We start from the raw sequence: 24928 nt of genomic DNA on the forward strand, positions 1-24928 counted from the left end.
AAATCCGACAATCACCACTCCCACTGGGTACTCTAACCTCAACACCTCGTCATACATGACATTCCATAACACCGGACCCAGGATGGAACCTTGCGGGACTCCTGAGGTTATGTGAAAGCACTTCCGACCCAACTGGCGCTATTAGATGCATTCCTTACATCCAGAGTCACTCTAGAGATGGTCGGGTTTCGGGTTTTGAAACCCGAAACCCGACCCGAACCCGAACCCGACGGGTACGGGTCGGGTTCGGGCTTGGAAATTTTGAAAAACTCGGGTTCGGGTCGGGTCCGGGTTTTAACATTTTCAAAATTTTCGGGTACGGGTCGGGTCTGGGTTTGAATAACGTCGGGTTGAAGTCGGGTTTGGTACCAGTGTAAATAAATCAGTATTAGAAAATATGCTTTTTTTGTTATAACCGATACATTTAACAATTATTTTTGAACTCGTGTTTTGGTCGGGTTTATTGACAAATATTTACTCGGGTTCGGGTCGGGTTCGGGTTTGGTCATCGAAAAATTTTCGGGTTCGGGTCGGGTCCGGGTTTGACGGAAAAAAAAATTCTCGGGTTCGGGTCGGGTCCGGGTTTTGAAATTGAAAATTGTTCGGGTACGGGTCGGGTTCGGGTCTGTAAAATCTGAAACCCGACCATCTCTAGTCACCACCCCGCAGAAGCGAATATCCCTCCTCTTAGGCTCGAGTGCTTTCTCGGCGGTTTTTGTAACCGACAAGATAGCGTCTACGGTGGACCTCCCCTTCCGGAAGCCATACTGGTTGCTCGAGAGACCATTTACGCCCTCAGTGAACCTCAACATTCTATTGAGGATGATCTTTTCGAGCACCTTCCCCGCCGTGTCAATCAAGCATATTGGTCTATATGCCGACGGGTCTCCGGGTGGTTTCCTCGCCTTTGGCAATAGTACCAGGCTCTGCCTCTTCCAAGCTTCTGGGAAAACCCCCTCGTCCAGGCATTTCTGCATAGCAGACCTGAACATCTCGGGAGCTTCTGCAATAGCTACTTTTAAGGCCAGGTTCGGAACTCCGTCCGGACCTGGGGCCTTACCTACGCTAAGGGACTTAGCTATCCCCGCAAGTTCCACATCGGTGACCCTTTCCTCATCGCCAGCCCCAGTCCCCGGCTGTCCTACGAAAGGAGGCCAAGGACTAGGATCATGACGCGGAAAAAGTCCTCCAATGATCCCCTCCAACATCTCTGGAGATTGCTCTGTAGGAGCCATCACACCTCTCGTCTTGGCCATAACGATCCTGTAGGCGTCACCCCACGGGTTCGTATTGGCACTCTGACAGAGACTCTCAAAGCAGGCCTTTTTGCTTGCTCTTATCTCGGTCTTGAGCGCGGCTTTTTCAGCGGCGAACACCACCCGCCGTTCGTTTCGCTCTTCCTCTGATCGTGCTCGCTGCATCCGCCGCCTAGCCCGTAGGCAGGCGCGGCGCAGGGCCGCAATCGCGTCGGTCCACCAGTAAGCCGGTGGCCTCCCATTTCTAGGGTGGACTCGCCTAGGCATGGTCGCATCACACGCACGTGAGAGCACCGCTACCAGCTCGTCGCCGTCTAAACCGATTAAGTTTCGCTCACGGCGGAGCGCTTCCCTAAATACCTCTTCGTAAAAGTATGATGTCTTCCACCTACGAGGGCTTGGCCTTGGCCTAGCCGCCTCTTCTTCTATCCGCTGTCTGCTGTTGTTGTAGTCAATACTGTAGCGAACCGCCAGGTGGTCGCTGTGAGTGTAGCCATCATCTACTCTCCAGTTCGAACTACTTGTTAAGCCAGGACTACAAAAGGTCACGTCAATAATTGACTCCGCTCCGTTTCGACTATAGGTACTCTTGGTACCGACGTTAGCCAAGTCGACATCTAAGATGGCCAGTGTTTCTAGCAGGATCTGACCCCGCTGGTTCGTGAAACGGCTTCCCCATTCCACAGCCCAGGCATTAAAGTCACCCGCTATTACCACCGGCCTTCACCCTGTTAGCACGGTCGTTAAGCGGTCCAGCATTTGCGTGAACCGCTCGATCGGCCACCGCGGAGGCGCATAACAGCTACAGAAGAAGACCCCGTTTACTTTGGCGACCACGAAGCCCTCATAGGTAGTAGACACCAACTCCTGAACGGGGTATTTACTCGTCGTCCATATCGCCGCCATTTTCCTGGTCCCATCCGAGGCCCAGTTGCCGTTGCCGGCGGGTACTCGGTATGGGTCCGAAATGATGGCGATATCCGTCTCCCACTCAGAAACCGCCTGACAAAGCAGTTGCTGAGCCGCATCACAGTGGTTCAGGTTCAGCTGCGTTACCTGCACTGTGATTTGTTGTTCACTGCGGCTTTCTTAAAGGCCGGGCACCCTGGACCACCCATCGTATGTCTGTTTTTCGAGGTTTTCCCGGTCGAGGTTTTCGAGGTTTGAGGTGATGTCTGTGTGTGTGTATGTGTGTATGTGTGTGTGTATGTGTGTGTACAAAATAAACTCACATCACTTTTTGGTAGTAAACCTTAACCGATTTTAATGACCAACGGTTCATTCGACGCGGAATCTGGTCCCATTGTTTCCTATTGAAAATGGTCCGGACCGGTACCCCAGGAAGGGGCCAGATATGAAAATGCAACAAACCCATGCATGCGACCCATCAAACCACAGCTTTATCGATTATCTGATGAACGGGAAGAAGGAAAATATTCTCAGACTATATCTGAACCGGTAGTGTTGCGGAACCGGTTCCGGGTGTCCCGCCGGAACTGGCCAAATATAAAAGTGTACCAAACCAATGCATGCGACACATCAAATCGCGGCATTTTCGGTAATCTAATGAACGGTAGGCAGGAAAATAATCTCAGACCATATTTCAACCGGTAGTGTTCTGGATCCGGTTCCGGGTGTCCCAATGGAAGTGACCAAATATAAAAGTGTTCCAAACCCAAGCACGCGACACATCAAACTGCGTCATTTTCGATAACCTGATGAACGGTAAACAGGAAAATATTCTCAGTCTATATCTGAACCGGTAATGTTCCGGAACAGGTTCCGGATGTCCGGCCGGAACTGGTCAAATATGAAAGTGTACCAAACATATGCATGCGACACATCAAATCGCGGCATTTTCGGTAACCTGATGAACGGTAGGCAGGAAAATAGTCTTAGACCATATTCGAACCGGTAGTGTTCTGGAACCAGTTCCGGTTGTCCCTATGGAAGTGGCCAGATATAAAAGTGAGCCAAACACATGCATGCGACACATCAAATAGCGGCTGTTTTGATAACCTGATTAATGGTAATCAGAAAAATAGTCTCACACCATATCTGAACCGGTAGTGTTCCGGAACCGGTTCCGGGTGTTTCGCCGGAAGAGATCAAATATAAAAGTGAACCAAACCCATGCATGTAACACATCAAATCGCGGCTATTTATGTATGAAAAAGCCTCAGACCATATTTGGGAGAACTGGTATTGTTCCGGAACCGGTTTTGGTGTCTCGTCACAAGTAATTAATTGTAGAAGGAAACCATACCATGTGGCACTTTAAATAGCGGCTTTTTTTGATAATCTTATGAACGGTTAGCAAGAAAATAGTCTCAGGAAGTGGCCAAATCTAAAAGTGAAGCAAACTTATGCATTCGACCCAACAAATAGCGTTTTTTCAAAACCTGCCGAACGGTTTGCAAGAAAATAGCCTTAGATCCTAATTCGGAATAACCGGTAGTGATCCGGAACTAGTTCCAAATGTTAGAACACAGCATTTCACGGCTTTTTAGGTAACCTGATGAACAAAGAACAAGTAAATAAATAGTCTCCGATCATATTTAGGATAACCGGTAGTTTCATGGAATCGATTCCGGATGTCCCGCCGAAAGTGATCAAACGGAAAAAGAACAAAACCCATGCATGCGGCATATCAATAGCGGCTGATAACCTATTGATCGAAACGAAAGAAAATTGTTTCAGGCCACATTTAAGACTACCGATAGTGTTCGAGAATCGGTTCTTTGTATTCCGCCGGAAGTGTTAAAAAAAGTGAACCAAACCCATGGATACGACACATAAAACTGCAGCTTGTTGATAACCTGATGAACGACCAGCGAGAAAATAGGCTCAGGCCACATTGTAGACAAAATGAAAAATTTCCCTTTTTTGCATGTTTCTCATATAGAGGTCAAATTTTACATGAATCGTGTGACCAAGGAAAATAAAATATGTGATCCCATGATCTATGGGAATCCCTTTTAACATGGAACAACTATGCTGCACACGGCAGTAAAGTGTGCAGAAAAAACTGTCGAAATCCGCAAAGTGATCTGTGATTGAGAATAAGGTTATATCCTAGCATGTAATTACTGTCTTGATATTTGGACGGCCTCCAGTGCGTGATAGTGAAGGTGCTCAAGCAGTCAGTGATATTTTTCAGCTCTTTCTGAACGTTCAACATAACGTCGTAGTATGTGCTATCAATAAATTTCCCGATTCGATGATGGCTTTGTTGAATTTGTTACTTTTCTAAATTAAGTATTCTCAAGATTCAGGAACACTTCGCGTAACGTCGACGAAAAGATCATGAGTACATACGACGAGAAAGGCATTATCACCACTAGGTGGATTTATCTGGTTTTTTATTACTGTTCGGGTCTGCCACTACTACCAGTTTTAGATTCATTTTGTGACATTACCCGTATGACTATCATGACGCTTTACTTCATTGCGGTTCGAGAAAAATGCGTTAAAAAAACGTTTATACATAATTCAGAGTAATATTCCTCTTGAGATTCTCGCAGGATTTTCTTTTGGTATTCCTACAGGAGTACCTCTTGGTTCAGCTTCAGGCATTTTTCTCGTGATTTCATGCGGAATTTCTGCAGAGGTTGTTCTTAAATTCTTGCTGAAAATTCTCCTAGAATTCACGGTATGCCCTCACATACTCAATGAGTAATCAGTTCTTGAGGTCGAACAAAAAAGGATAACTACCAGTATGAGCGCCCTCGCAAAGAGGAATAACCAATATTTGTTTGTGCTTCTATGGATGCAAGAAAATAGCTTCTCAGTGAAATTCGGAATTGTTTCCGCCCTACTGGATATACGAAAATCGCCTAGATGACTTTTTCGATATTTTTGCACCCTCCAGGCCCGTACACAGAAAAGGCGACAGGGTTTTTTTTTTTGTAAATGGCGGAGGCGCGCTTACTTTGTGGAACTTGGGGATTTTTTCTCTGTTCGGGACATAACCACTGCGACCAATATTTGATCTATTGTGGTAAACCCCGTGTCCTTTGTAAAGTGCATGTCGTATTAGTTGGGTATTGGGAAAGATTTAACTTCTAAGACCCAGGCCCGTGCACAGAAGTGGCGCCAAGGGAGGGATTTCCCCAATTTTGGCAAAAGGCGGAGGGGTGCCTAGTGTATGAAGCGTCGGTAATGGGGGTGGGTTATCACCTCCAATCCCCTTGTGCAAGGGTTTGCTAAGACCCCTCTCTTGGGAGCTTGGCGCCCTCATATATGTACAAAAAATAAGATTTCCAATTGTTTTGCTCTCACATCCCTTTATTTATTTGTTTTTGTGATATTTCAAGTTTTACCTTGTATCAGATATAGAAAAACCGCCTATGTGATTTCAAGTTATGGTAGGGTGCGTGTACCAATTATGGCTCTACCTAAGGAAAGCTATTTATACAAAAATAACGAGAAGACCAACGAATGTCATCAATAAGTTAAAATACAGCTTAGTTTCCATACTTTACAGGAAAAAAATAGAAACGGAGCCAAAACTACTTTAAGTATTGATTACAGCCTGTGCCAATGATAGGAACCCTGTACCAGTTATGGTTACATTTTTTAACTTCGATTCCTTTTCGCACTATTTGCATGCATTCCTTATAGGGTTAGAAATAACTGGTACACTATGGCGAAAAAGGGTGCAAAAAAAGGGAAGCCGAAATTCTAAGGAAAATGATTTACTTCTACCATGATTTGAGGAAAATGTGGAAAATTAAATGAATGCGACTATCTTTTGTGAATGTGATATGTTGTTCACAATCTTTTTCGTGTTGATTTACTTCGTTAACCCTTAACCGCCCGGGACGATTCTTTCTGACTTCAAATGGCTCGTTCTCCGAAACTAGGGCACCAAATTGCATTCGGTTTGAAGCATCATCAAGGGGAAGAGTGTAGCTTTACAATGGTTTGGCGGGGATCCCCCTATGACCCTCCCCCCTTTTCTGCGGGGCGGATCTAGGTGTGGCATGATCCGTAATATTACCATATGATCATAATTTCGACTGGAAAACAGCATGTTATTGTCGTTGTTAGTGACAGATTATTCTAAACATGTAATTTCGGACCTGATTAGGTCAACCGGTCATCCGGTGACTTCGGAACAGGTTCTGGGGACCTTGGAATCTCCGGTAGAAATGGCCATTTTTCGATTCTAAGAGAATCCCATCATGTGACACTTCAAATTTCGCAGAATGCCGCGCGTAATCCAGTAAAACAAAGAAAAACTTTATTGATCGGTTCTGGTCACCCGGTGACCTCGGAACAGGTTCTGGGGACCTTGGAATCTCCAGTATAAATGGCCAATTTTCGATTGTAATAAAATCCCATCATGCGACACCTCATATTTCGCAGAATGCCGCGCGTAATCCAGTAAAACAAATAAAAACTTCATTGATCGATTCTGGTCACCCGGTGACGTCGGAACAGGTTCTGGGGACCTTGGAATCTCCAGTATAAATGGCCAATTTTCGATTCTAATAAAATCCCATCATGCGACACCTCATATTTCGCAGAATGCCGCGCGTAATCCAGTAAAACAAAGAAAAATAATTTTGATCGACTCTGGTCACCCGGTGACCTCGGCACAGGTTCTGGGGACCTTGGAATCTTCGATAGAAATGACCATTTTTCGAGTCTAAAAGAATCCCATCTGGATGAATTTCTGGATGAATTGATGAGGAATTTCTGAAGATGTTCATGGATGAATCCATGCAGGAATTCCTGAAGAAATTCCTGAAAAATAAATCCTGGAGAAATTCCTGGAGAAATGCCTAGAGCAATTTCTCGAGAAATTCCAAGAGAATTTCCTAGAAGACTTCCGGGATTTTTTAGGATTTTCTGGAGTAATCCATAGTCGAAATCTTGGAGGTTTTTTGGCCAAAACTACTATAGGATTTTTTATGGAGAATTATCTGGAGGAATTCCTGGAAGTATTTCTAGAGGAATTCCTGAAGGATTTTCAGGAGGAATATTTGGAGGAATTCCTTGATCAATTTCTGGAGGAATTACTGGAGAAATTTCTAGAGGCATTCTTTGAGGAATTTCTGGAGAAATATTTGAGGTTTCCTTGAGGAACTCCTTGAGGAATTTCTGAAGGAATTCCTAAAATAATATTTGTACGATTTTTTTTTGAGGAATCCTGAAGATATTCTTGAATGAGTTTCGGGAGAAAAGTCTTTAGAGTTTTCTGGAGGAATCCGTGGAGGAATTCCTGGAGGAATCCTCAAAGGAATCTGGGAGGAATTCTTGCAGAAATTTCTAGTGGATTTTCTGGAGAAATACCTGAAAAAAACCCTGGAGGAATTTATTGAGGAATTTCTAGAATAATATTGGAGGCTTTTTGAAGGAGTTTTTGGAGAAAACTCCAAAAAAGAAATTCCTGGAGAAATTTGTGGTGGAATTGCTGAAGAAATTCATGGATGAATCCCTGGAGGAATTCCTTTAGAAATTCCTGGAAAAAATCCTGGAGAAACTCTTGGAGGAATTTATAGAGGAATTCCTGTCAGAGTTCCGGGAGAAGCTCCTTCAGGATTTTCTGTAGGAATCCGTGGAGGGGTGGAAATCTTAGAAAAACTCTGGCTGGCAGAAATTTTTAGAAAATTTTCTGGATGAATCCCTGAAGGAATTCCTTTAGGTAATTCTGGAGGAATTTATCAAGGAATTTCTCCTGTAACCCTTCCTGAGGATTTATCTGGAGGAATTCGTGGAAGTATTTCTAGAGGAATTCCTGAAGGATCTTCAGTAGGAATTATCGGAGGAGTTCCTTGAACAATTTCTGGAGAAATTACTAGAGAAATTTCTAGAGGCATTCTTTGAGGAATTTCTGGAGAAATATTTTAGGTTTCCTTGAGGAATTTCTGAAGAAATTCCTAGAAGAATAGATAAACATTTTTTTGAGGAATCCTGAAGATATTCTTGAATGAGTTTCGGGAGAAAAGTCTTTGGGGTTTTCTGGGGGAATCCGTGGAGGAATTCCTGGAGGAATCCCTAGAGGGAATCTGGGAGGAATTCTTGCAGAAATTTCTAGTGGATTTTCTGGAGAAATACCTGAAAAAATCCCTGGAGAAATTCCTGGAGGTATTACGGGAGGAACTCCTTGAGGAATTTATTGAGAAATTTCCGGAATAATATTTGAGGCTTCTTGAAGGAGTTTTTGGAGAAAACTCCAAAAAAGAAATTCCTGGAGAAATTTGTGGTGGAATTTCTGAAGAAATTCATGGATAAATCCCTGGAGGAATTCCTTCAGAAATTCCTGGAAAAAATCCTGGAGAAATTCCTGGAGGAATTTATGGAGGAATTCCTGTCAGAGTTCCGGGAGAAGCTCCTTCAGGATTTTCTGTAGGAATCCGTGGAAGGGTGGAAATCTTGAAGGAACTCTTGCTCGCAGAAATTTCTAGAAAATTTTCTGGATGAATCCCTGGAGGAATTCCTGGAGGTAATTCCGGAGGAACTTATCAAGGAATTTCTCCTGTAACCCTTCCTGGATTTTTTTTTAGGAATTGCTCCAGGAATTCCTCGAGGAATTCCCCCAGAAATACCTCCAGTAATTCCTCGAAAACCTCCTACAGGAATTTATCAAGGAATTTCTCTATAAACTACTCCACAGGAATTCCTGCAGAAATACAACCAGGAACTCCTCCAGGGATTCCTCCAGAAAATTTTCTAAAAAAATCGTCTAGTAATTCGGGACCCTCCATAAACCGCTCCGAATGTTCCTTCAGAAACTCCTCCAGAAATTTTTCCAGGAATTCCTCCAGGTATTCCTCCAAAAAATCCTTCTACAATTTCTGCCAGAATTTCTCCAGAAAGCCTCTGAAGGATTTTTTGGAGGGGTTTATGGAGGGTCCCGAAGAAATTATTTAACAAAATTTTCTGGAGGAATCCCTGGAACCAACCCAGTTTTCTTTGTTTTATTAGAGGTATTCCTGGTATTTCTGCATCCATCATGGTATTTCATCATGCGACACCGCAAATTTCGCAAAATTACGAGAGTAATTCAGTAGAACCAATAGCTATACCACATGTGTCACATAAACACCTAGTCTAGTATACGAGATATTCAAATTTTGATTACTCTGGTCGTCCGGTGGCCAGTTTTTCTTTGTTTTACTGGATCACGCGCGGCATTCTGCGAAATTTGAGGTGTCGCATGATGGGATACTTTTAGAATCGAAAAATGGCCATTTCTGCCAGAGATTCCAAGGTCCCCAGAACCTGTTGCGAGGTCACCGGGTGACCAGAATCGATCAATAAAGTTTTTCTTTGTTTTACTGGATTACGCGCGGCATTCTGCGAAATTTGAGGTGTCGCATGATGGGATTCTTTTAGAATCGAAAAATGGCCATTTCTACCGGAGATTCCAAGGTCCCCAGAACCTGTTCCGAGGTCACCGGGTGACCAGAATCGATCAATAAAGTTTTTCTTTGTTTTACTGGATTACGCGCGGCATTCTACGAAATTTGAGGTGTCGCATGATGGGATTCTATTAGAATCGAAAAATGGCCATTTCAACCGGAGATTCCAAGGTCCCCAGAACCTGTTCCGAGGTCACCGGGTGACCAGAATCGATCAATAAAGTTTTTCTTTGTTTTACTGGATTACGCGCGGCATTCTGCGAAATTTGAGGTGTCGCATGATGGGATTCTATTAGAATCAAAAAATGGCCATTTCTACCGGAGATTCCAAGGTCCCCAGAACCTGTTCCGAGGTCACCGGGTGACCAGAATCGATCAATAAAGTTTTTCTTTGTTTTACTGGATTACGCGCGGCATTCTGCGAAATTTGAGGTGTCGCATGATGGGATTCTTTTAGAATCGAAAAATGGCCATTTCTACCGGAGATTCCAAGGTCCCCAGAACCTGTTCCGAGGTCACCGGGTGACCAGAATCGATCAATAAAGTTCTTCTTTGTTTTACTGGATTACGCGCGGCATTCTGCGAAATTTGAAGTGTCGCATGATGGGATTCTATTAGAATCGAAAAATGGCCATTTCTACCGGAGATTCCAAGGTCCCCAGAACCTGTTCCGAGGTCACCGGGTGACCAGAATCGATCAATAAAGTTTTTCTTTGTTTTACTGGATTACGCGTGGCATTCTGCGAAATTTGAAGTGTCACATGATGGGATTCTATTAGAATCGAAAAATGGCCATTTCTACCAGAGATTCCAAGGTCTCCAGAACCTGTTCCGAAGTCACCGGATGACCGGTTGACCTAATCAGGTCCGAAATTACATATTTAGAATAATCTGTCACTAACAACGACAATAACATGCTGTTTTCCAGTCGAAATTATGATCATATGGTAATATTACGGATCATGCCACACCTAGATCCGCCCCGCAGAAAAGGGGGGAGGGTCATAGGGGGATCCCCGCCAAACCATTGTAAAGCTACACTCTTCCCCTTGATGATGCTTCAAACCGAATGCAATTTGGTGCCCTAGTTTCGGAGAACGAGCCATTTGAAGTCAGAAAGAATCGTCCCGGGCGGTTAAGGGTTAAAGGGTGAAAATTAGCTATGGCGAATAATTGGTACTATAGCCGTAATTGGTACTCTTACCCTAGTTTTTCATATGCTTGCGGATGTTTGATTTTCAGAAAAAAAAATCTTTTGAATATTCCAAGCTCCCGTAGGTGTAAAATAACTCATATGTTAAATTGGGGATTTCTTACAATTTTCAAGGTACAAGAACTTCTTTAACCTTCTTCGTGCATTAGCTTGCGCTCACCTCGCTGACCTAGTACATGTTTAGGGGTCATAATGACCCCAATGCAAGAATAGGGTTAATTGTTTCGATATTGTTGCGCCCAGGAAAAAAAAAAGGATTTTCTAGTTTCTCCTCCTAAATATAAGAAATCGTGTACGAATCTTTTGTGGTCTGTCAAGCTACCTTTGTGGTATTTCCATCCAGGTTTTTACCTTTGTGATAGGTATTATATTTAAGAAATCACTACAAGTTAAAGATACATTTCGGGGGTTCTTTCACAAAATCTTCAATGGATTTCCAGAAATTCTTCTACGGGCACTTTAAAAACCTATCAAAATTTCATTCTATAATTTCTCCAGGGTTTCTTTTTGTAATATCTCATGATAATCTTCAAAAATTCTTCCGAAAATCATTAATTAAAAAGGAAAAAAATCGGGTATTTTCTAAGAAACTTCATCACGATTGCCTTCAGGGATTTCTCTTAGAAATCCTTCAGAAATTCTTCCATTAATTTCTTTAGGAAATTCTTAGTTTTCTTTTGAAATTTTCTCCAAAGTTATCAAGAGATTACCCTAGAAATTCATTTAGGAACTCTTTCTTAAAACCTTCCCAGAATATCATCCAATATTGCCCCATGAATTCTATTACAAACTCTCCCATGGATCGCTTCAGAATTTCGTCTAGAACTTCCTCCGCAATTTTCGTAAGAGGATCCCCCAGAAATTTCGTTAAAAATTCCCCTTGAAAAGCTTTCATGGGTTTCAAAAATGCACACGCGAATTTTTTTCAGGACATCATCCACGGATTCCTTCCTAAATTCTCTCAGCGAATCTTTAAGAAAATCAAATGTGTCAAGGATTTTTTCCAAGAAAATTTTCCAAGGATATCTTCAGAAAATCTTCCACAGACTCCTTCAGAAATTATTGCAAAGATTCTTTTAGAGATTCCAGGGATTCTTTTATATTTTTTCTAGGCATTTCTTTAAACAATCCTTATGAGATCCCTCCATAAATTTGTCCATGAAATTTTCTTTGGATTTCTTCCAAAGTTAATCCACTAGTTCTCCACTAGTAAATCACCCCAGGAATTACATTCCATCAAGGTTTGTTACAGAAACTCCTCTGTTTTTTTTTTCTAATAAATTATCCACAGGGATTATTTAACAAATTTCTAAAGGAAATCATTTAGATATTCCCTCATGAGTTTCTCTATGAATTCTTTTAGGTAGATTTCTGTGGGTTCCTTTTGAAATTCCACCAATTACTGTACAAGTTTTTCTAGTGATTCGTCTGAGAAATTTATTGAAAATTTCTCCAGGGATTCCTTCAAAATTTTCTACGGGGATTTCTTTTGAAGTTTTTTCAGATTCTTTTATGAATGCCTGCAGTGGTTTCTGCAGTAAATTTTCCAGATATTTCTACAGAAATTCGTACAGACTCCAGGAAGTTCACCAGAGATTTGTTCAGGGATTGCACTGGAAATCTCTTCATAATTGTGTCCAGATATTGCACCAGGGATGCAGAAAATTATGCTGGAATTCCTCCAGAGATTTAAGTGATTCAGGCAGGAATATCTCCGGAGATTCCAGCAAGAGTTCATACAGAGATTCCTCAAGGATTTGCTTCATATATTCTTCCATGTATCACCCCAGAAATATATCCAATATTTCCTTTAAGGATAATTTCACTCATTTCTCCACGGATTCTTTAAGAAATTTATTAAAAAATATCTCAAGAGTTTTTTTTTCTAGGGATTTTGCAGACGATTTTGTATGCGTTTCTCCAGATATTAGGATTTTTTTCAGAAATTCGTCCACAGATTTCTTCAAGAATATTTTCAAACAAGCCTACAAGAATTATATTAATAGATTTTTCCAGGACATTTCTTCTAAATGTCTCAATATTTTTTTTGTCTCTAAATTCTACCAAGGGTTTTCGGAGAAGTTACTCCAGGTATTTCTCCAGGAAGTTTTTAAGAAATTCCTACTAGGATTCCTTCAAGAATTTCTCCTGGATTTCTTTGAATGTTTCTCCAGAGATGCATTCAAAAGTACTTCCTAAGATTTTTACAAGAATTCTACTGAATATTGCTTTGTAAATTGCTTCAGGGTTTTTTAGCGGTTTCGACTGGGGATGCTTTTGAAATATCATTGAGGAGATATGTTTATCTCTACTTCAGAATTTCAGGGGTTGCTTCAGCCTGAGATTTCTTCAAAAGTAATTTCCCGATTGTTTTAGTCTTTACAAAGCAGCTAAAACGCCTTTTGCTTCAACCGATTTACGTTTCGGTGTATATTTCATTTTTTTTTTTGGAAGGTGAAATATATTAAAAACGAAACAAAAGGCATTTTGGCTGCTCTATAAAGGCTGAAAAAGTTGGAAAATAAGCGAAATATATGTTAATTGCAGTCGTAAGCAGCCAAGCAAAAACTCCTCCATGAAGTTTTTCAGAAATTCTTCTAAAAATGTCTTCAACACTACTTCGGAAATTCTATCAAAGGATTCTCAAAGATTTTTTTGAAAAATTTCCTTAGTGTTTTCTGCTCAAATTTTTACAATGATTTTTTTTAGACATTAGAGATCCCTGTAGAGTAATTGCACAAAAATTACCAAAGAATTCTGTCAGGAACTCCTGAAGGAATGAGGGCTGTCTCAATAAATCCCTTAAGATCTCCTGGCGATACCATTGAAAACTCGTAGAAGAAATTCATATTTTTTTTTTTTTGAAACACTGGACAAAAATTCTTCAAGCAATTTCTGAAGTTTTCTTATCTAAGCTATCAGAACATTTCCTGGATGAATGCCAAAGATAATACCTAGGAAAATACCTAAAGAAACACAAATAATTCATGAAAGACTTATGGAGGAACGCTGCAAGAATTTCCATGGAATAAAAAAGCTTGAGAAACATTTATAAGGGATTCCTAGTAAATCCTTAGAGGAATTTCTGAAGCATTCTTTTAAAAAATATCTAAAGAAATCACAGATAAAAGTACTTGTGGAATTTTTGAAAAAAAAAACCCAATACCCCCTAGAGTAATCTCTGCAAAAGTTTTTTAATGCATTATAATTAAAAGATTTGTTTCTGACATTATCGCTTGTAGGATGTTGGGGGTCAATATGACCCAGACAGGCTGGGTGAACGTATACCACGCCATCGTGATGCACTTAGTTAACATCTTTGAAGGGTAAAATGAGTATTGCAAGAATTATTCATAGAATTTCTAGGAAATTATCCAGGATTACCTCCAGGGACACCGGTAGAAGTTCCTTTGGGGATTTTTGAGAATTAAAAAAAAATCTGTAAGGAATGAATTTAGCAAGAATTTCTCTAAAGATGCCTCTTAATATCCCTTTCAAATGCATTTCTGTTCATAGATGTCTTTAATATTTCTCCAGGAATTTCTTCAGAGATTCTTTAAGAACTTCCCCTAGGAATTTTCCTTGGTACTTCTTCAGCAGTTTCTCAAGTAATTTATCAGATTCAGCTTGAAACTGGTCCACGGATTTCCTCAGAAATTTCTTCCGAAATTCCTCCTACCCAAGTAACCACTAAGCCGTAAAAATTGGCACCAAGTTGGTTCTATATCCACATGAAGAGCAATGTTAACAGAGCTCATTAGAACTACATCCTATAATAGATCTGCTTAAAAGCTAATTTTGGCGAAATATTCGGCTGATATACGGCCAGCTTCAATCTGCGTACCGAGTCTCTGGTGAAAGAGTTGTCAAAAATGGGTCAAGAAAAAAGAAAAAAAAAGTTATTTACTTTCTTTTTTTCTCTGAATGTTTTCCATCGAAGTCTATTTTTCTTCGATTTTTACAGCCTGATCCAGATTCGATCTGATGTCCTCGGGGTTGTTAGTCTTAAGTGGATGTCGTCACGTTTCCCATCTGCACCATCGATGCACCAAGAGATTGGTTTGCTCAGCACCGTATTTAAGGAAAAGAAGGCAACAAGTTGGGACAGCATTGATGTTCCGATCCGAATGTTCCGGATGATCCGATGTTCGGATCTGAAATCGGGCACAATGTGGCCGCATTGGAAATGTATAAAATGGTTTTATGGAGGGTGGAGAGAGATCTGCAGGAGATGCAGCTAGGGAAGTTTGGGAGGTTGACGAGGTTCCGTAACAAGAGGAATCAAAATGGGGCCCATCGATTAGTTTTGGTGTTCGTCTGTAGAACGATTGAAACTCCACAGATAAACATCCGATGCAATTAAATCATAATCGAGGAAGCAGGTATACATTTTCTGTTTAAATTTAATGCTTGAAGTTTCCAACGACAAGCTTCCACCGCCCTATCGATTGTACGAAATTTCCGAGGAGATTCTATCGCCTTGCTTCGGTTCAGTTTTGTTTTGCTTGAAATCAGCTTTGATTGATATAAACGTCATGCACGCCAAGCCTTTTAACAGCTCTGTCAGGCTTCTTATTTGGCTGATAGACACTGGGTTTACAAGCACTATAGCATAGCGTCATATACCAATATACGGCTTATTTCAGTGCTTAATGCCTGAGAGCATTTGAAAATTTCCTACTGAGCCTATTGACACGAAAAAGCTGCTGTATGACCTTTGGACCGCTTACGTTAGTGCTTAGTGGTTACTTGGGTTTCATAAAAAATGCAAGATTAGGTCAAACAGTTGGCTTATTTCATTCAATCTGAAGAATATATTATAAATGAGTCTGAGTTTTGAACCACATTCATATTTAACCTTATTTATTTGAAAAGAACGTCTAAATTATGAAACAAGTAGTTCATGCTAGAAATTTGAATACTTTCGGTGCCATTTCTCGAAATGTGAGCCGTCCAATGTATGTTATTTCAGCCAGAATACAGCCTAGAAGATATTGGGAGCTATTAGATGACGTAATAGTAGTAAACGCTGCGATTTATGCAAGTGAAATCATCATATTTCATCAAAATAATACTTTAATACGTGACTTTTCGATGGTTTGCGTTATTTTTTTCTGTTAAAAACATTGTTTTTCGTAATTTTCCAACCAGCACTCGCCATTAAACTATCATTAGATTCTTTTGAAACACTTTCGATAAAAATAACTACATCAAATCTCAATTTGGAATCATTTACAATATTATGAAATATTTATATGAGATGCATGTAAAATTAATATGGCAACACTTCCAAAAACAATCAAATTCAGTATTTACAAGTCGATCTATAATGCAGGTCACCATACAAAACGATTGTGTTAGACATTTTTTGAAATTTGATAGTTTTTATTATGGAATTCTAAAAATTGTACAATTCGGCTTAACGAATGTCTAGGTAAATTTTCAATTTTTCTTGTATTTTTCGACCAAAACAAAAATAATATATTGTTTCATCCCATTGAGTAATGCAAATTACCTAGAAGATCCTCCAAAAATTTAAAAAAGAACATGAAATTATTACAAGTGCGAAAAAAATAGAAAAAATATGCCTCGGCTAAACGAATGTCTACCACTGTACTAGGGTATGTGTACCATTCCTTGGCCTAATATGCCAGCCGCTTTGAAAATTTTGACTATAACTCGTGAATTAATAGCACTAGAAATGATGTGTTGACCCTATCAAGCACTCTAGGCAGTGCATTTTCCTCCAATTGGAAGTAAACTAGCATAAATATTCAAGAATTTACTTAATTACGTTGAAAAGATTCGATGCGATGGTATGCAACGTTGGTCTACGGTACAAAACTTGGCCTATTAGTGGATACAACGTTGGCCTATTGCTTTCCAAGCGCTAAAACCACTTTTCCTCTCATTTTTTAATATTTCTGCTGAAGAATTATCGCTGTTTGTTCGCCAATCTTTCTTTAAAATTACATTTTTGGAGCCAAATTTTCAAAAAAACTATAAATAAATCACTCAAACTAAAGTTCTTTCTTAATTTAGTAACGAAAACAACGCAACCCTATTGTTGTGTTATATTTTTACAATCTCCGCACACAAAATCTTTATTCCTGTTCGTTCTTTCTGGTTCATTCGCAAGCAATGTTGTTGACGTCTCTTTTTCGGTGTTGTTGACGTCACTTTGCTGATGGGCCAAGATTTGGGTAAATAGTGAAAAAATGTCCTCAATATTCGGCCCACATTTAATTTGTAAAATAGTTATTTTTCGTTGGAAACAAATATACAAGTTCAAAATAGTGTCTTTGACCGTCGCATAAAATGTTCAGTTATCGAAAAGTCAATTCGAAATGTTCCAGAATCATGCCATTTATGATCATGGGTATAGACTACCCACTAAGCCGAAGAATCATGGCGTCTACAAAAGCAATACAAAGTGACATTTTCATTCAATTTTGATGCTCCAAAGTGTTAAAATTGAAACGAAATGTTACAGTTGTTTGGCGCATAGCTTTTCCGATCTCCAGTTATGCGTGTTTGTTTGAGTTTTTGGTTACCGATAAGATAGGCCGAACGAGGGGACCATGCCAACGAAGCATCCCGATACCCTACTTGTATGAATGTATGTACAAGAATGTTTGCGGAATATAATCTACGCTACTCTCAGAGCGTCAGAGTGGAACTCTTGTAACGTAGCAACATTGACTTGGTAATCTAGATCATTCAAACTATTCTGGAGTTAAGACTTTCAAGCTCTGCAAGCTTTACTCTGATTCTTTGAAAATCTCTGGGGGAATTCCTGGAAAAAAATTACGAGAAATTTATGAAGAAGTTCCTTTAGGAATTCTTGAAGTATTTTCTGAAAGAATTGCTAGGAAAATTTCTTGTCGCATTCCTGGAGAAATATCTGGAAGAAATATCAGAGCCCTGAAGAAATTTTTAGAAGAGGGATTCTTGGAGTCATTTCGAGAGACTCTCAGGAACCCCGATAAGTGTGGAGCGGACCTGGGTCGATGGTTAGAACACGTGACTATCACGCCGAGGACCTGGGATCGAATCCCACTCCCGACAAACTCACAAAATGTGAGTTCTTCCTTCGGAAGGGAAGTAAAGCGTGGGTCCCGAGATGAACTAGCCCAGGGCGAGATAAAATGTCTCCAAAATCACACTGAAACAACCTGAAACGCTCCTGAGACCTGCTGAAACATCTTTGGAACCCCATGACACCCCTTAAAGCGCCTTTGAGGCCCTCGAGAACTCCCCTGAGACCCACTTAAGCGTACCTGAAACCTCCTGGAACCCCCTAAAGGCCCTGAGAGGATCCTGAAACCCCCTAAATGCTCCTTAGACCTCAAGGTACCACCTGAAATCTGCTGATGGGACTCCCTTGGAAAGGTCGTGAGATCTCCTGAAACGCTAAAACCTCTTGGAATCCTCGAAAAGGCCCCTGCAATTTATTTTTTCTTTCCCTTATAATCGCCCCCTGTTCGCCGTTGCCATAGTTACCTTCATATAATATATTTTCTTATGCACAATATTGGTTCTGAGGAGCTCTCCCTCTTTTTATGCAGGGCAAGAAAAAAGCTACATAAAGCAAGACTTCCATAAAAATAACCTGCATAAAAAGAGGTGTTTTGTATTAAAAGGAATCTTTAGAGAAATTATTGCTAAAATCATTGTAAGAAATCCTGCGACACTCTTCTTTGTGTAAACATTCCATAAAATGTTTGATAAATCCTCAAAGAATCCACAAAGAAATTTCTGGCAATCCCGATGATTTTTTTTTAATTTTAGGAGAATTTTTCAAAACTTATAAAAGGAGTTCCAGCAAGAATGTCCCTTCCATGGTAATAACAGAAAAAATATGAAATAATAATACACAGATGGGTTTTACCGGAATAACCGGAAATATATATTTTTTTTGCAGTAATTATCGTGACATTCTTGCTGAAATTCTTCCTATGTGTTTTGCAAAACTTCTTCCTCAATATCTCAAAAAAATATCCAGCATTACCTCCAGGGACACCGCAAGAAATTCCTCAAGAATTATTCTTAATGAGGCCTATTTGTCAAGTCATTTCATTGGGAGTGTCACAGTATAGGGGACGCTAAAATTTGATAACCTTGAGTAAACTGCTCTTATTTTACCGTAACAGCACTTTTTTTTATCCATTTTCATATAAATTTGTTACATTTTTTGGGTAAAACTCTCAAAAGACTTCAATGCATCCCAAGCAACGAACCTCCAAAAGCCCCAATGTCCCACTGGCGCCAAAACCCGTACTCACGTAGGCCATAATCTCACCAAAACATTGCCTACATCTCACCGCTTATCTTCTCACCAAAGACCTTCATCTGCTATCTCCGACGCAAGAAGGTCCTCGCACTTCTCACGTTCTCTCGCACGTGTGCATCTCACCTTTTACTCGGCGCAGTGCACATCGCACTCACTTGAGTCGGATCGAATCGGAACCTCCGTCAGTAAGTGCCAAAAATTGATAAAACCCCCAGCCACCAACCGGATCCGTTTCAGTCTAGTCGCAACAGCTTACCCCAACGGTAGGTAGGTAGTAGGACCACACGCATTTCTCCCCCGTACGCGAACATCTCCCCCACACACCACCACACAACACACGTGTGGTTTGGCTGTCAGTTAGCGAAGGCGACGGCGACGGCAACGGCTTCGGCGCGCGAGTGCTTTTGCGTGAAGCAGCAAGCAGTGTGATCGGAGCAAAAAACTTTCACTACTTTCTCGATCGGTGACGAGGCGAAGACGAATTCGGTCGGCCGAACGAACGTCGAACGGATTCGGCTAGTAGCAGAAGCAGCATCAGCGCGCGATCGAGCCGAGCGACCGACCGACCGGTTTGGCTTTGGGCTTGTGCAATTCGTGGCGGACGATCGAGGTGGACTTTTCGCTGCTTCCTTTAGCGGTAGTGTGGCGCTGATAGGCAACCGGACAGTAGTGTTGTTTAGAGCTGAGTGAGCGATCGTGAAGCGTGGACAAATTAAGTGGTTGTGAAATTTTGGTGAGAGATTAATGAAATTAGAGGTTTAATAGCGGTGCATTAGTTCCCTGTGTGTGTGACATTGAAGGGCAAATCTTATCGCGGGCGAACAATCGGTCGTATAGTCACAAAGTTCGTGAGTGGATGATAGCAGCGTGAGCTGAACGGAAGGGCGCTGAACCTGACGGAGCCGAGGGGCACACCGCCGCCATCAATCGCTGGACACTAAGGTGAATATTGCACGGGGTTATGCCGTTTCCGACGAGGTGAAAACGGAATTTATGAATATTTATTGAGTAGCAGTGTTTTCTTTTTTCGGGGATTGAGCGGTGATAACGAACGCTGGACGTCAGCAGGAGGCATAGCGGATCTTCTCGGCTGCGCTTGGCGTTTTCCGTTGTATGTTGTATGTTTTTTCGTTTAAAGCGGGGAGAATCGCTTTGGGTTTGGAGTGGAATGCCGCGAGCTCCGGCTGTGTTGTATGGCCATTCGATATTTGTTTTCGGAACGGTCACATAGATCTGAATGGAAGGCGGGGAGGGGGCGAATTGGGTGGTGTTGAACAAGTGTGTGTGATAATGACTGACCACCACAAGTGGGTAATGATAATGCACCTAATGGTGAGTTTGCGTGATAGGTCGGGAATTGAGAGCGGTTTGGGAGGGAGTGATCGTTCAGAATGGTGATGTCAATGCCAGGCTGATGGCTTTAATTTTTGGAATTCTGTGTCGCTGTTGGGAAGCCGGCCGATCGAGAAATTAATTCAATCTCATGATTGTTTGATGATGATATTTTATATTAAATGGATGCTTTCTCTGCCAAATAGGTCACCATAATGTTAATTCCTTCCAAATGTGACATCCCGTGAGAGTCAAGACGAACACCATACCTACTGATCCTTCTTATTATTGGATGGGTGTAAGAACATAGTCGGCACCGTTCATTATTCTTTAAAAAATCAGAATCTTTGAAAATTCCCATTTAGTTTAGTAAACCACCCTTTCATTGAACAATTTCGTTTGATCAATCACGTATAGTATTCAACATCGAATTGTACGGTGCATTGCTTAATCTCAGGTTTATGAATTAGGCAGTAAGCTAAGTGAAAGAGAAGTCAATGAATTATCTAACCATACCATTCGAGTATTCGGGCTCAATCGAACACCTTTACCATTTGTTTTTATATCTTCATGTGTATCAAAGAAAACTTTGGTTCTCTCTTGTTTTTGTTTCTTCCAGTTCCAGGAAAATTATCGAAAGCGTGTGTCAGCAACAAACTGTTTTTACATTAGAAAGGTCATCGAACCTTCGTTGCCACATACCTTCGAAGAACACTTTTTACTGCTATGGAATAGTAGACAAGTTTTTGCAACCTAGAACCATAAAACATGCAAACGATTAACTACCTATGGCGTGGTATCTGTTTGCTCTTTTACTTTTTTACGCAGTACGTATTAACATTTGCGTGAGATTTAATCGAAGCATCGTCTTCTGTTGTTTGACTTATGAATTCGTTCGTCATAAACAGAGTGTGTTTCTGCACCGCTGTAGATTGGAGGAAGCATCTAGTCTAAAGAAATCAATAAAATCCGCAACACAAGATCGGTATGATACGTCAGAATTGTTTCCAGCATTTCCTTCAGTACATCTTCCAGAGATTTTTTATAAATACAGCCAGGAATTTCTTCTGGGATTCCTCTCTGAGAAGTCCTTCAGGAATTCTTTCAGGGAATTATTTAAAAAAAAAATCCATAAATTTATTTTGGAAATTTTTCCGGGGTTTGGTAGAATTGGTCCATGGATTCTTTCAAAAAATTCTCCAGAAATTCCTTTAAGGAAATCTTCCACGAATTACTTCAACCATTTCTTTAAGAAACTCCCTGATATGACTTTTCAGCAACTTTCTTAAGAACTGCTCCTCCATGAATTCTTTAAGAAATTTATACAAGACTTCCATCAGATATTCATTAAAGAATTCAGATGTTTTATTCAAAGCTCTGAGATTTTTTCCATGAACTGCTTCTGATCCCGCGAAGAATTCTATCAGAAATTTCTTTAAAGATTTCTTCACATTTTCTCCAAAGATTCCTTCAGAAGTTCAGTCAGATTTTCTTTCAAAAGCTCCTCATTTTTTTTCAGGAGTTCTTTGGAGTGTTCCACTTTGGATTTTCTCAGAAATTACAGATTGCCACCAAGGATGGATGTCTATAGGAATTTTCCCCACGTATTAAAAAAAAAAATTCGGAAAGTCTTCCTAAAATGTTTTTTGGATTTTTACAGGAATTTCTTTGGAAATTACTCCAAAAAGCTTCCGATGGACCTTTGCAGAAGTGTATCCAGGTGTTTATCTTTCCTGCAGGGATTCCTCCATGAATATTTTCATAAAATCCTCCATTGTTTTTTTAATGTTTTCCCCAGGATTTCTTTTAAACATTAAAATTTACAATAACTTCTTCCAGAAATTTCACCAATGGTTTTGCAAGGAGTTTCTGCAGCTGTTTCTCTCGGAAATTCTTCAGAAAATTTTCCTGGGTTTTGTTTATACGTTTGTTTGGGATTTCTTTGGGAATTTCCCTGAGATTCCTTCAGAATCCTGGTGGAAGAATACCTGAAAAGATTTCTACGGTAATTTAACTGAAGATTTCTCAATGTTTTTCAGAAATTTCTGCACAGATATCTTCAGAGACGCCTTAACGATTTTTTTAGCAAGAGCTTTCTTAAAAAAAATGTTCCATACATGTCTCTAGGAATTCTTTGTAAAATCCTTAAGCGGTTTCTTCGGAATAATTTCCATGGATTCTTTCAAGATTGATTGATTGATTTGTCTTTATTTAAGAGAGTTTCAGCCCTTGGCTGGTTCGTCTCTCTCTCTCTTCCATTTTTTTTTAATTCATCAGGAATTTGCAGAAATTTCTCCAGCTATTCTTTAAGATATTCCTCCACGGATTTATCAGAATTTCAAAATTTCGAAAATTTCACGAAAATAACTAGAGGAATGAACGAAGATAAAATAATTCATGGAGGGTTTTGTAACGAAATCCCTAGAAAAAAAAATTTTCGAGTAAGCTCTGGAGAAAGTGATGGAAATTTTTTAGTAGGATTTCTGGGCTAAAATCCTTGACGAAATTTAAAAAGTAATTTGTGTAGGGAATGGTGGAGAAATGCCTTGGAAAACACCTAAAGGGTACCTCTGGAGTAATTGCTTGAAACATTTCATATCACATGTCTGAAGGAACTCTAGAAGTTATTCCAAGGAAAATTGCTGAAGGAATATCCAGAGGAATAGCTGGATAAATCCCTACAAGAAGGACTACGGTGGTCTTAGTCAGGAGAGAGAGAATGCTACTGCTGGTTGTTCGAATAGAATCGACATGATGGTAGGATAGTCTTCATTCATCAGCAGCAACGTTGACAATATTTTTGTTCCGGTTAAGGAACAATACCTAGATCGAACGTTGCATGTTGAACTCCCAGCACAACACAATACAATTCACTGTAGAGAAGGAAGTAGACGGAAGACTAAGATAGTTTGTTGAAATTCAGGATCTACCACAAGCCTACCTCTTAAGATAAGATACATTACCTCGGACTCCAATCACTTCGGTGCTCAGAAGCAAGCCACCTTCCACTCTATGGCACACCGGTTGTTCAACGTACCTATGGCGAATGAAGAGTATGAAGAACAGAGAGACCGTATTTATTCAACAGCCGAAGTGATTGGGTACGGCAGGTCTTTTGTGGATAAAATCATCTGAAAACACAAGCGCAAAATACATCGCGACGTCATACCTGTATAACTACCCTACAGCCGGACACCAGAGAAGTCAAAACAGTCAGCCTGAAAATAACGAACCCCATAAAAACCTCACTCCATCGACAAGGGTTACAAGTTGTTCACAAAATGGAGAACACTCTGCGTGACCTGCTTTGCAACCTCAAAGACAAGGTTCCACCTGACGAGCAGTCTGGCATATACCAGATTCCTTGCCTTGTGGCGGCTCATACGGTAGAAACATACCACGAAATAGATTGGGAAAGTGTGAAGCTCGTTAACATTATGAGGATAGCTCCCTCCCCACTTAAACCCACGGGAGTCAATGCCTAAGGATCGCGGATAAATGAAGAAGATCCTCCCATCATGTCGAGTCTATTCGTTCGCGTCGACACGAACCACCAGCAGTAGCATTCTCTCTCTCTCATGACTTGAACCATTGCAATCAGTTGGACATTGTCCCGTATGGGCTGCATCAAGCCGGAAACCGGTCGGCAATCAGGTATTTTTTAATTAACTTGACGATTCTAGGAGTGTTGTATCTTATCTCACGTCACGTTTCGTGATTGCGCTTTAGGATCTTCTGAAAGAATTTCATGAGGTACTGCTTACTTGCACTACAAAACGGTGAGTCGATAAGGAGAGCATTCAACATAGCTCTGATCCTCACAAGTCAGGGTTCAAACAGCGCCCCGAAAAGGGCACTTTTATAACGCATAAAGCGTAAAGAGAGCCTTTTACTTTTGACCACTGCGGGCTAGACTGCGGGTCAAGAACAACAGAACGTCCTGAAGATTCAGATTTCTGAAGTCAGTTTCACTTAACGAGTATTTACCGAGTACTCGGAAACGCAGTTGCGCAAAAACTGGACAGTTACATATCAAAGTTCCATAATCGGATTCACAGCTGTCACATACAAATGAATCAGTTTGCTCAATATTCACCAAGTGATAGCTGAGTCGGCAATAGCTAGTCAATGCTTTGATCACCATTCTGTGATTCCGCTTTGACAGATTTGTAAGATACCCCTAGAGAAGGCTCAGTACAATACAATTTGGTTTGACGACATGGCTCCAAACTATTCCAGTATTGTTTGTGCTGAGTGGCCGGCCAGGTATCAATCTGAAGCTTTATCCAACACTTGGATATCGGAATAGCTGGCTCAGGGCCAACGAAGTCATGTGATGCTCCAGTGCGAGCTAACTCATCAGCCAATTAATTTCCAGCGATGTTAGAATGACCAGGTACCCATACAAGGTGAACAGCGTTTGCTGAATTCAGCTCGCTCATCGATTTGAGTTCGACAAACG

At 40.7% G+C, this 24928-nt stretch overlaps 1 protein-coding gene across 2 annotated transcripts in view; it reads left to right on the forward strand.

Annotated features, from left to right (window-relative positions):
* Nucleotides 1-19079: 19079 nt before the first annotated feature.
* Nucleotides 19080-24928, forward strand: part of LOC109409083 (uncharacterized) — a 185403-nt gene continuing 179554 nt past the window's right edge. The window contains exon 1 of one of the 2 annotated variants that reach the window (XM_062847037.1): nucleotides 19080-20076. The gene's annotated coding sequence lies outside the window, so the exon portion shown is untranslated. The remainder of the gene's footprint in view (nucleotides 20077-24928) is intronic. The other variant, XM_062847039.1, reaches the window with a different exon arrangement.

Source organism: Aedes albopictus, chromosome 1 (genome assembly GCF_035046485.1).
Source record: "Aedes albopictus strain Foshan chromosome 1, AalbF5, whole genome shotgun sequence".
Taxonomy (NCBI): Eukaryota; Metazoa; Arthropoda; class Insecta; order Diptera; family Culicidae; genus Aedes; species Aedes albopictus.